The sequence below is a fragment of the Molossus molossus genome, unplaced genomic scaffold (genome assembly GCF_014108415.1).
Source record: "Molossus molossus isolate mMolMol1 unplaced genomic scaffold, mMolMol1.p scaffold_m16_p_12, whole genome shotgun sequence".
NCBI classification, from domain to species: Eukaryota; Metazoa; Chordata; class Mammalia; order Chiroptera; family Molossidae; genus Molossus; species Molossus molossus.
In genome coordinates, this window is record NW_023425347.1 from 80304763 (window position 1) to 80318226 (window position 13464).

At 44.8% G+C, this 13464-nt stretch overlaps 1 non-coding gene across 1 annotated transcript; it reads right to left on the reverse strand.

The window, feature by feature from the left end:
• Positions 1–13145: 13145 nt before the first annotated feature.
• On the reverse strand, positions 13146–13252 carry LOC118627331. Its single transcript, XR_004959091.1, has one exon. It is a non-coding gene; the product is annotated as a U6 spliceosomal RNA (small nuclear RNA).
• Positions 13253–13464: the final 212 nt, after the last annotated feature.

Genomic DNA, 13464 nt, shown 5'->3' on the forward strand with positions numbered 1-13464 from the left:
CTGGGCAGGGGCAGAACTGAGTCACACATGACTTCCGTTTGGACATGACTTCCGTTTCTCTGAAATGTCCACTGAATTCTCCCGGTGAGCTTTCTCCACCAGCTTGGGGGACCATGACCATTGTGTACCCCTGGCCTCACAAGTCCCAGGTTTCATCACAGAGAAGAAAACACCCTATTCCCTTGGTCCAATGGGAGAGATCCCAGGAAAGGCCTCTGATTGGCCCAGCACAGACTCATGCCGTCCTCTGAATACAGGTCCCACTAAGATTAAATGGTTGAGGTTGGGAGAAGAATACGACATGTGGTTGCCAGAAGAAAGACATGTGTGGACATACAAACCATGGTGCCCACCACAGTCATGAGTTCCCACGTTTGCCCTGGGCCCGCCAGAGCTCCCAGCAACAAAGTCCTGCCCTTGGATCTTGAAGGCGTTGTCTATACTCCCTACCTCTGCTTCTCATGCCCCATTTTCTTCTCTGAACCTTGCAGTCCAAATTCTGTCTTTCCAGGTCATGGAAAATCTGCCTCGAAGGTCATGATGGGCTGGATCATTAGATGAAGCCCCTGGTCTCGTCCCATTGCCTAGGTCTCCTGCAGGGTCTGTATGGTTATTAACTGTCTACAGCTTTAAGACACTCTCCCATTCTTCTCGTATCTGGGAAACTGCTCTCCACCTCCCTCTCTGACTCCTCCTCAGTTCCTTCCCTGGCCCTTCTTCATCAGCCCATCTCACAATGGTAGGGTTCCCCCAGGTGCTCCTTGTCTTCATCTCAACGCTCTCCATTGGTGAGTTAGTCTGAGAGCTGTGTTAATAGCAGCCTCGTGCCTAGAGGAGGGGAGGTGACAGGCCAGCTCTGTAGACAGACCCCACCCATGGTAATATTCTCCGTCTGGGCAGCATATTTTTATGGGAGCATTGCAAAATTAGTCCATGTTCAAGGGTTATAACCGGGGTCGCAAGGGGACTCAGCACTGGGACATACGGAGAAAAAAGCCAGAGGGACTGGAAGTATTTACCCTGGACAGAAGAAACACTTCCGGGTTCGAGAGGGCGGCTTCTAGTGAGTGGTCTGTGTTCTTGTTCCAGCGGTGGACGGTGGTGGGTCTCAGATCAATGCCAGAAGCGACAGGGTGGTCAGTTTTATTGCCGCGCCTGTCCTTGGGGCTAGCCTAGGCTTCAGCATGGGGATTAGGGCCTTGAATTCATGGGTGGGCTGTTCTGTGCGACAGAGAGCTCTCCAGGCTGGAAAAGTGCCAGTGGAGACTTGACAGCCACGAAGCAGGGAAGTCGGACTCTGATACTTGCAGGTCCTTTCAACTTCTAGATCGCGGCGGTTCTCTGACTCAGGGACAAGATTTCGAAGGAGGGTGGAGTCCTTGAGCCACTCTGCTCCCCTAGGTCATATGGGTTCATTCTGTGGTTCCGGAGCGATGTTAGTGCTCAACCCCCAGCTCCACCAAACCTCAGGGGGCTTCCTCCTCTGGTTAGTCAATTGCTTTAAAAGTATCTATTCAGGACCTACTACAGGCCACGTAGTGTCCTAGGTACTAGGGAGAAGGGTCCTTAGTAACACTTACTGACACAGAGCCTACGCCATGCTAGGAACATCAAGGTAAATAAGTCCCGGGAGGTCTCTGCCCTTATAAAGCTTAAACTGTAGTGGAGGAGACAGGCATTAGCAAGTAAAGATACTTTCATGGTGAAAAATGCTACCGAGAATAAAATTGGGTGATGGGAGGAGTTGGGATGGGAGCAGGAGATGCCAAGGGAGGCTCCCGAGAAAGGGTGGTCAGGGCAGGTGCCCCTGCAGGGAGGGTTTCTGCCCCTTCGGCCCCACTCCCAGCCTGACAGCTGCTCCTCCCGCCTCCAGCCACCTGCTTTAGGAGGGGACCGGACTCCCATGGAGACCAATAAATAGGAAATTAGTTGAAAAAGTCTACGCGCAGAGAAAACCTTCAAAGACATAATATCTGGAGAGACGATGGCTTTTATTTGACTTTTTTTTTTGTACCAGGAGGTTTACGCAAGTGTGTGCACATTGGTTGGGGGAGGGGGCTGTGCAAACCACCGCAATCTTGTCCTAATTCTTCCCAATTCACCCCCTTCCCACTCGCTAACTCTGGGGCCCTTCTGAGCCCAGGGGAACCCTTTCTGGAGCAGAGTCATGAACAGTGCGATGGGTGCAGAGGGGATGTGGGAGACGGCACCCAGAGAATTACAGCCGTCGTCTGTCCACATTTAAAATTCGGGTTTATGGGCTTTGTTTCGTTAGCCTGCGGTTTTCTTGTTGTGGAGCTTACATTTTTATTTGCAGGAATAAAAGTCAGTGGCAGCTGACGTGGCCCTCTGGAGTTGGAGGCGATAACCATTGTGGGCAATGCAGCCTGGAAAATAATCATCATAATAAGCAGCAAAAGTGGAGAGAGCTCTTTGAAGGCGGCTGATGAATGGCTACAGACGCCATAACACCTCCCCACTGTCCTCACCACCTCCACCACGCACCCCCGGCTTCCCTGCAGCCCTGCGAGAGGCCTCGTAAAAAAGTGCAGCACACGGAGAGACTGCTTCGAAGGAAGGGAGCTGAGGAGGCATGTCCCAGGGGCCCTGCAACTAGGCAGGAGCCACAGGAGCCGCTGGGATGAGCAGGTGCACCTGGAACAGGGAGGGAGGGAGGGAGGTGAGACTCTGAGCCTCACTTTCCCCACCCAGATAATGGGATGAGCATCCCTGCTTCACGGTTCGGTGGGCAGCTCCTGGGAGAGAGTAGGGAAAGCATTCGGCCCAGAGCCTGCCATACAAGAGACCTTGCTAAATGCTGGCTCCAGCTCTCTCCTCTCACCCCAAGGCTCAAGATAGAACCACAGAGGCCTTTTCAAGAGCGAGAGGAAGAGAAACCCAGGGGAAGATTAGGGTCAGATCTGGCCCCTCAAACTGCCCACTGGGAAGGGTTTGGAGGTGCCACTGAAGGCTAGTGGGAACCCTCGTGTCCCACTCCATCTCCCCCACTTCTGAACACCCTGCCCTGCCACCCAGGGCTTTCTGCTTCCTAGTTCTTGGGCTCCTGCTGCCTGCGTCAGCCTCCACGTCCTGTCTCTCTCCTGCGTTCTACGGCCCCTGCCCTGCTGCGTGGGGTCTTGTTCGCTAGTATGTGACCAGACACACCATTTCCTTCTTTCAAGGGTAGGGGACCTAACAATTTTGAGGCTCAGACCATGTGCCAGATACTGTGTAAGTCATATTATGTCATTATTTTCTCTAATCCATAGAACAACCGTAGGAGGTGGGCGCTGCGCTCTCGCCACCTTACCGAGGAGTAAACTTAGATCCTGGGAGGTTGAGTGATTTGCTGTGGGTGAGTGAGTGAAGAGTCAAAATCCAGGCCGGTTAGACCCACTAGCTCGGGCTCTTTTTACGGGACCAGCTTGCCTGCAAAGGAGGTAAAGAGACCTGAGCTCTAAAGAGCACTCAGCTAACAGGCTGCGTTGAGCTCACCTGTCCCAGTAGGGCCCTGGGCACGCTTCCCACCCAGTGCCCGGACTCTGGGAACCTCTTGGTGGGAAGACATGGTAGAGAGTGTCTGGATGAATCTGCCCTTCTACCACTTCATTCAGCCTCTGCTTGAACACTTGCGAAGACAGGGGACTCACTCCTTCCAGTGGGCAGCATGTTATAGCACAGTGGTTCTCAAGGTGTGGTACCCATGACAGCAGCTCCAGCACCACCTGCAAACCTGTTAGAAATGCAAGTTCTCAGGCTCCACACCAGAATCAGAATTAGACACTTTGGAGGGGGGGTCCAGCGACCTCTGTTTGCATAAGCCTTCTGGGTGGTTCTCACGCTGCTCAAGAGTGAAACCCACTGGCTTCGTGGGAAGGGAAAGGGCTCTGGGGTCAGGGAGATCTGAGCTCATTGCCCCGGTACCTCCCATTCATGTGACTTTGGGCAAGGAAGTTGGGAGGACTTGATAAGAATTACTAACATTTATTGAGCAGCGTGGTAGACTGACAATGCCCCTTCTCCCAAAGATGTCCATGTCTTCATCCCCAGAACCTGTGGCTGTGTTCCCTTCTATGGCAAAAGGGACTTTGCAGGTGTGATTAAGTTAAGGATCTTGACATGCGAAATGATCCGGGTGGGCCCGATTCAATCAGGAAGGTCCTTATCAGGAGAGGCAGGAGGTCCGAAGAGAGGGAAGGTGATGTGATGACCGAAACGGAGATTGGAGTGATGTGGCCGCGAGGCGAGGGGTGCAAGCAGCCTCTGGCTGCTGGATGAGGTTCCCAGAGGAACCAGCCCTGCTAGCACCTTGACCTGAACCCTGGAACCTCATTTCATACTCACACCTCCGGAACTGCGAGACCGCAGGTATTTTGTCCTAAGCCGCTAAGGGAGATCACTCGTTACAGCAGCAACCAGAAACTAACGCCCGCACTTGCCAGCTGCCAGGCTCTGTTCTAAGGGCCTTACCCACAGACATGATGACACGAGTTATCTGTCATTCCTATTCACTCATGTAGTCTTCACGACAACCCTGTCCTCTGAGCACTTAGCAGGCCCTTTTCACAAACGAGAAGGTGCAGAGAGGTGACGTCCCTTGCCCGAAGTCACAGAGCTAGCGAGTGGCAGAGCCTGGGTTTGCTGTCTAGGCTTTGCGTCACGTGGTCACAGTCACTCTTCATCCTACTGGGGCTGCTCATCTCCTTTCTCCTGCCTGTCCCTTCTCTGTTCTCCACAAAGCTTCACTGCTTCCTCGCGGCTGTTTTCTTTCATCAGCCACGCTCTGCTTGTTACTGGGGCAAAAATGTCCAAGTCAAAGCTGTGGCCTCCTCTGAGCAGCCCTGTGCTCCCTTCCAATCCTCTCCTCTCCAACGGGAGCCTCGCTTTCCCAGAGGCTGGGATCAGCTCCCAGAGAGCCTCACTGTGCTGGTCTTTCTTGTAAAAGGAACCCCAGTTCCAGCCTTGGGAGAGCTGTCTGCAAGCTCTGTCCAAGCAGAAGATGCCCCTCCTGGCCAGGTGCCAGGCTCTCTCGGAGGCTCCCATCCATCCTACAGCGAGAACTACATTCTGGCTCTCGTTGCCATGTATGCGCGTATGTGGGCTGCATTTTATTCATGCCAGGATCTGACGCATGGGCAGAATTGTTGTAGTAAGCATATGGCTGGGAAGCCTCAGATAACATGCTCAGTGGGAACACATTTTGAACCAAGATCTTGAGTGAAAACACAAATCAGCAAAGAGATGAAGGCTGGGAAATGCACGGAAGAGCCCTTAGCCTTCACACGTGGAGCTTCTGGTGTCTGCGTGTGTACAAGTGTGTGCATGTTGGAATACATCTGAGTGTGTGGTCACGTGTGAATTGCATGACTGCTTGGTCTTGTGACGTATAGAAAGCCTGAGGTGGGTGCATAGTTTCAGAGTCTGAAGGTGTGCCTGAGTGTGCCTGAGTGTGCCTGAGTGTGTGTATGAATGTATGCTGAATGTGTTTTCATGAATGCAGGTGAGTGTGTATCACGTGTGATCGTGAGGTGGAGTAAAAGCATGTGCATCTGGCTGGCTCAAGGCTGCTCCCCAGCTCCTGTTTGCAGAGCCTGGTGTTTATGACCGAGCCTCTCAGGCAGTTTCGATGATGTCCAAACAGTGCAGCCGCTCAGCAAAAGGTCCTGACAGATGGGCCACAAGCTTCTTGCAGCCCAACCCCAGGGTCATGCAGCTGAATGTAGACCCTTCACTAGAAGCCCTCCCCTGGGCCACGTGGCCCGGGAAGCTGCTGTGCACACCACGCCCGCACAGGCTGCACATTTCAGCTGGTGCCTCCCAGCAAGCAAGGATTCCCTTGGGACTTGTCACTGGAGTCTGGGCCTGGGGTTCTGTCCCTCCACTACCACTGTTTGGCTCTGCAACTTTTAGCAACATACTAAACCACTTTAGTATGTTGCAAACAGGCTTAACAGCAAGCAGTTCACATGTTTTCAAGTGGGGGCACTGTCTTTGTTGTATAAGTCTGATGCAGACTTGGAGCTTGAAACTGGGGGTGAGTTTGAGAGACCTAGGCAGAGAGTATAGAGTGGGAGGAATGATGGAGATGACAAGTGATATATGCCCACAGGAGCAGCTAGGCAGTGATGGTTCCTCACAGTTTATAACTGTGCCTTTAGTTTATAAAGTGCTGTCACGTCCATCATCAAACTTTATTCTCCCAACAATCCTGGGAAGTAGTATTGTTCTCATTTTATTAGATGATAAATCGGGGACTTAGAGAGGTTAAGTGACTTGTCCAACGTCACACAGCTGTCAACTGCTAGGGCTGGATCTGAATCTGGGGGACTGGAACTCTGTCTTTACGTTAAAATGGGACGTCTGAGTAAGGCCCCGGCCTTGGACAGCTTGCAAAAACTCACAGGTAACTGGTCGCCATGTTTCCACCGCAGACACATCCTCACTCAAGCCTGGTCTCCTCCTTCCATGTCGCGTTTTCTTTGGGCATCTCTCTTTAACCATGTACTTTGACTCCAGTTGAAGGCAAATAAATCCAGACAAAAAGTCAAGTCAGGAGCTGTTGATGGAGTGGCTGCTGCAGGCCTGCTCTGTGCCAGGTGTTGCAGGTGACATGAAAGAAACAAAAACGTGTTTATGATCTGTTAGGGGAGGCAAGCCGCAAACACCTGTCACCTCCTTGCTGGGCGACAGTGGGTAAGTCATTTGCTCATTTACTCACTTCCTGACAGGGCCATCTGTTACGCTGCTCTCCAGCGGCCGCCCTTCCTACCCCTCAAAACTGTGCCCCCGGGCCCCCCCTTCCCACACCACGGGCTCCCTGTGGCGATTTATCCCTTGCCACTCGGATCCAGCTGACTAGTCACAACACCGTGTTCGCCTGCCCACAGCGACTGGCGCAAGGATGGGCAAGTAACCCAGGCAGAGCCAAGGCGGTGCGAGGGCTTGGCTGGACTGTCAGAGCGGCGTAGTCGGTGTCCGCCCGGTGGGAGCTGCCAGGGAATGGGAAGCTGGGGCTACACGAGCAGTTTGCCTCCAGATGGAGCCTGATAAAGGAGCCAACACGTGGGGAGCATCAGTTCTGGGGTCTCTGAAACCAGTTAGGCTGAGCCCGAAGCTGGAGTATTAATTAGCGTGTAGACTCAGCTGCTATAATAGACTGGTGGGTGCAATGGCGTCAAGTAAATACGTTTCCCTCTCGGGTAATAGCCCAGAGACGCTGACCCGGGAAGGCAGGATGGCTCTGCTCCCTCAGGTCAAGGCTTCTCTCCAAGTCCAAGGCAGCTTCTCCACTGCTTGTCTTCGCCCTGATTGAAGGGATAAAGGGAGCAGAAAAATTTTTGAAAACATTTTAAAAAATCAGCTTTATTGTGGTATAATGTACATTCAGTAGAATTAATCTGTTTTAAGCTTGTAGTCCTATGACTTTTGACAAATGTATGCTGTCATGTAACCACCACTACAATCAAGATAAAAACATTTCCATCCTTTAGAGTCAACCCCACCCCCACCCAAGAAACACCAACCTATTCTCTGTAGCAATAGTTTTGTGTTTTCCAGAATTTCATATTGTGCAATATGTATTCTTTTCATCTAGTGTCTTAGACTTAACATAGTGCTTTTGAGATTCAGCCATACTGTTGTATGTATCATTCATTGTTTGTTCCTTTTTATTGCTGACGAATAGCTCATTGTCTAGATCTACTATAAGTTGTTTTCCCATTCACCTGCTGATGATCATTGATGATCATTTGGGTCATTTTCAGGTTCTGTTATGCACGAAGCTGCTCTGAACACTTGAGTAGAACTCTGTGTGGATATTCGCTTTCATTTCATTGGGTAAACCCCTAGGAATGGATGTGTTTGTCGTGAGTTACGCGTTTGTTTAAATGGTAGGATACTGCTACCATTTTCCAAAACGCACGCTTAGTTTTGTATTTCCATCATCACTACATGAGAGTTCCAGTTGCTCCGCAATCTTGTCAGCAGATTATGTTTTCAGAAATTATGATGATTACGTTTGCCATTCTGATAGGTATGCAGTAGTGTCTTGTGGTTTTAAGTTTTATTTCTCTACAAGCAACTTTTCATGTCCTTATTTGCTATCCATGTAGCTTTTGTGGTCAAATCTTGTTGCCATATATAAAAAATAGAACTTTATTCCTACCTCATATCATATATAAAAATCAACTCAAAATGAATCACATAAATTTTCAATTGCGTCTTGCCCTGGCTGGGTGGCTCAGTTGGTTGGAGCATTGTCCCATACACCAAAGGGTTGCAGGTCTGATCCCCCATCAGGGCATGTGTTGGAGGTAACTAATCATTGAATCTCTCACATCCATGTTTCTCTCTTTCTCTCTCTCCTTCCCTTCTTCCCACTCTAAGAACATCAGTGGGAAAAAATATCCTCGGTGAGAATCAACAACAACAACTATATACATATATATAATTTCCATCATTAGTTACTGGTATATAGAAATATGATTGATTTTTGCATGTTTTTCTTGTATCATGTGACCTTGCTAAACTTGCTATTAGTTCTAGTAGTGTTTTTTTGTTTTTGTTTTTGTTTTTTTTTGGTAATTGTGGGATATTATACATAAAAAATCTGCATATAGGTAGTTTTAGTTCTCCCTCTCTAATTATTATGTCTCTTATTTATTCATTTACTTATTATTTTTTTTGTCTTATCTCACTGGCTATAATCTCCATCCAGATGGTGTTAAATAAAAATTGTGAGAAACGCCATCTTTGCCCTGTCTATAATTTGAGAGGCAAAGCATTCAATCCTTCAATGTTAGGTATGATGTTAGTTTTCAATTTTTCATAGATGACCTTTATGATAAATGTTGAAGAAGTTCTTTTTAATTCCTAGTCTGCTGAACATTTTTTTAAAAATCAGGAAGGGATGTTGAATTATGTCAAATGTTTTTCTGAATCTACTGAGATGATAATAGTGTTTCTTTAGTTTGTTGATGTGATGAATTATATCGATTGACTGTTAAACCAGTCTTGCACTTATGGGATAAACTTCACTTCGTGCTGATGTATTATCTTTCTATATATTGCCGGATTAGGCTTGTTAATGTAGTAAAGACTTTGGCATTTATTTATTTTTTTTTTTTATTTTTATTTTTTATCCTCACCAGAGGACATTTTTCCATTTTTTGTTCAGGTAGAGTGGGAGGGAGAGAGAGGAACAGAGAGAGAGAGAGAAACATCGATGTGAAAGGAACACATCGAGTGGCTGCCACCCGCACAACCGACCAGGGCCGGGGACAAACTGCAACCGAAGTACATGCCCTTAGCAGGAACCGAACCCGGGTCTCTCAGGACCGCAGGCCGACGCTCTAACCGCTGAGCCAAACCAGCCAGGGCAAGACTTTGGCATTTATAATTATGAAGAATAGTCTCCTATAATTATTTTTCTGTCATATTTTGATATTAGGGTAGTAATGGTCTCATACAATGAGTTAGAAAATATTTTCCCCTTTTGTATTTTCTGAAGGAGTTAGTGTAGAATTGATATTATTTCTTCATAAAGTGTTTACTAAAATTACCAATAAAGGCATCTGAACCTGGAGTTCTCTTTGTGGTGAAGTTTTTATCTAGAAATTAAAAATATTTAATACAACAGTGCTTTTCAGAACACACATTTTCTTGTGAGTTTTGGTAATTTGTACCTTACAATAAATCTGTCAATTTCCTCTAAATGGTTGATCTATTGGCATAAAATTGTTCACAATATTCTTTCATGCTTTTAATGTGTCTAGTCTATAATAATTCCCTCTCTTTTATTCTTGACATGAGAAATTTATGCATTCATTACTTTTTTCTTGATCATTATAGCCAGAGTTTAATAATTGTATTTATCATTTAAGTGAACAGAAATTAGTTTCATTCATTATTTTTTTCTTTATCTTGTTTCAGTTTTATTTTTCATTGATTTTGATTACCTTTTTTTGTCCTTCTAATAGCTTGAGGTAGTGGCTTAGATTGTTTATTTAAGACCTGTCCCTTTTTCTAATATAAACATTTTAATATAGATTTTTCTCCATGCACTTTTCTATCTGCATCCCATGCATTTTGATATTTTGTGTTTTCATTTTAATTCAGTTCAAAATAATTTCTAATATCCATTGTGATTTGCTATTTGACCCATGCGTAACTTAGATGTGTTGTTTAGTGTCCAAGCAGCTGAGGTTTTATAGGCATCTTGTCTTGTTGATTTTTAGTTTAATTTTAGTGAGGTCAGATTCCAAACCCTTTAATCTTATTATGGACTGTTTTGTGGCACAGAACGTGGTCTATACTTGTGACTATTCATTGTTCACTTGAAAGAAAAAGCTATGCAGATGTTAAATGAGATGCTCAATAAATGTCGGCTAAGTCAAAGTTTTGATAATGAGGTTAAAGGCTTACTGCCTCTTCTGTGGCGTACTTCTCTCGGACATTCCGATTGCTGGGTCGGAATCTGCAGCTGTTACTGTGGATTTGTCCTTTTCTTCTTTCATTGTATCCATGTTGCCTCATGTATCTAAAAGCCTGTTTTTAGATAAAATATTTTTTATAAGTTCATTTTATTTCCAATCTTGACTTGTCAGCATCTGTCTATGTTTTATTTTGTTTTACCGATTGCTTTAAGAGTGTACATATTGTGGTGAAGGGATGAAAAAGTACAGCTTGGTTGCTACAAAGTAGACATGGGAATGTAAAGTACAGCATAAAAATATAATCAATAACATTTTAATAACTATGTATGGTGCCACGTGGGTACTTGAAATATCAGGGGAACACTTTATAAATTATATGACTGTCTAACCACTCCACTATGTACCTGAAACTAATACAAAATAATATTGAATGTAAACTGTAATTTAAAAAATGTAAAAAATTTAAAAACAGTGTGATTATTGGTTATAGGCTGCCTTTAAGTTAAATCACTTTACATGTTATGTAAGAACTCTTGGCCTTATGCTGTGGTTGTCATACATTTTACTTTATGTGTGATATCAACCAGAAGTAATTTGTAATGATTTGTTTTTTTTTCTTTTTTATTAATTAATTTTTGTTACAGATGTTTCTCCTTTCCCCCCCACTGATTCCCCTCTTCCCCTCCCTCCCTGCCCTGTCCCCAGTTTGTTGTCCATGTCCACTGTTCATGCATACATGCATATAAATTCTGTGGTTTATCTCTCCCCCACCATCCCCTCTTCTGGGGATTGTCAGTCTGTACCCCACTTCCACGTCTCTGGGACTACCCCATTCCTCAGACTGTTATGTTCATTATATTCCATTCCACAAATAAGTGAGATCATATGATACTTGTCTTTCTCTGTTTGGCTTGTTTCACTTAGGATGATACTTTCCAGGTCCCTACATGTAGTCTCAAAGGATAAGAGATCTTCCTTTCTTACAGCTGCGTAGTACTCCATTGTGTATATGTACCACTTTTTATCCATTCGTCTACTGATGGACACTTGGGCTGTTTCCAGATCTTAGCTATTGTAAATAGTGCTGCTACAAACATGGGGGTACATATATTCTTTCTGACTGGTGTTTCAGGCTTCTTAGGCTATATTCCTAGAAGTGGGATCACTGGGTCAAATGGAAGTTCAATTTTTAATTTTTTGAGGTAACACCATATTGTTTTCCATAGTGACTGCACCAGTCTGCATTCCCACCAGCAGTGTACTAGAGTCCCCTTTTCTCCACACCTTCACTTTGTTGTTTGATGATTTGTTGATGGCGGCCATTCTGAAAGGTGTGAGGTGATACCTCATTGTTGTTTTAATTTGCATCTCTCTCATGATTAGTGATGATGAGCATTTCTTTGTATGTCTCTTAGCCATTTGTATGTCCTGTTTGGAGAGGTGTCTATTTAGTTCCTCTGCCCATTTTTTAATTGGGTTCTTTGTCTTCCTTTTGTGGAGTTGTATGAGCACTCTCTATATATTGGAAATTAACCCCTTATCTGATATATCATTGGCAATTATGCTCTCCCATACAGTGGGTAGCCTTTCCGTTTTGATGATTGTATCTTTTGCTGTGCAGAAGCTTTTGAGTTTGATGTAGTCCCATGTGTTCATTTTCTCCTTTGTTTCTATTGCCTTAGGTGATGTATCAGTGAAAATTCTGCTGTGTATGATGTCTGAAATTTTGTTGCCTACAGTTTCTTCTAGGATTTTTATGGATTCATGAGTCACATTTAAGTATTTTATCCATTTTGAGTTTATTCTTGTGTAGGGTGTAAGTTGATGGTCTAGTTTCATTTTTCTGCTGTAATGATTTGTCTTAAATAGTCAATTATATTTTATTTTATTCTCACCCCAGGAGATTCTTGCATTTTTATCTTCAGATAGAGGGGGAGGGAGACAGGGAGGAAGAGAGAGAGAGAAACATTGATGTAAGAGAGAGACATCGAGTGGTTGCCACCCACGTGACCCCAACTGGGGCTAGGGACAAACTGTAACTGAGGTACATGCCCTTAGTGGGAACCAAACCCGGGACTCTATGGTTTGTGGGCCGACACTCTAACTGCTGAGGCAAATTGGCCAGGGTGTCAATTATCTTTTAAAGTGACTTAAAAATAATTTTTAAAAATACAAAATAATTAAAAAGTATTTCATATTTATTTTTATATTTACTATTTCTGGGATTCTTTATTTCTTTGTGTAGCTCTAGATTCTTATATATGAGGGCTTTGTTTAATATTTCTTTTTGAAAAATATGTTTTTATTGATATGAGACAGAGAGGAAGGTGGGGAGAGACACATCAATGGGCTGCCTCCTGCCTGCCTCCTACTGGGGATTGAGTCCACAACCCAGGCATGTGCCCTGACCAGGAATGAAACCAGTGACCTTTTGGTGCATGGAATGATGCTCAACAAATTGAGCCACACTGGCCAGGGCTGTTTAATATTTTTTATAATAATCATAAGTTGGTGATGAATTTTTAATGCTGTTGTATGCCTGTAAAATAATTTATTTTACTTTTACTTTTGAGAGAAATTTTACTAGGGATAGTGACTTTACTAGGGATAGTGACATATTCTTTCAGTTTGTTGAAGATACTGTTCCACTGTTTTATAGATTGCATTTTTCTGTTGAGAAGTCTGCTGTAACTCATTATCTTTTTTCTTCTAACCAATATGGAATGATTCCTGAATTTGTGTGTCCTCCTTGGGCAGTGACCATGTTAATATTCTCTGTATTGTTCCAATTTTTGTTCATGTGCTGCAAAAACGAGCACTGTAACTCTTGTCTTTGGAACTATGTACATAATGGCTTAAGGTTTTCTCTTTTTCATTGGTTTAAGCATGTTGATATTACACACTTTGGTATAGTCTTTATATTTTGTTGTTCATTAAGCTTCCTGATATATTGATCATTAAATTTTTTAAAATGGTGATTATTTTTCCATATATTCTTCTGCTCTTCCCCCTCCCGTTTTTTTGTTTTTTG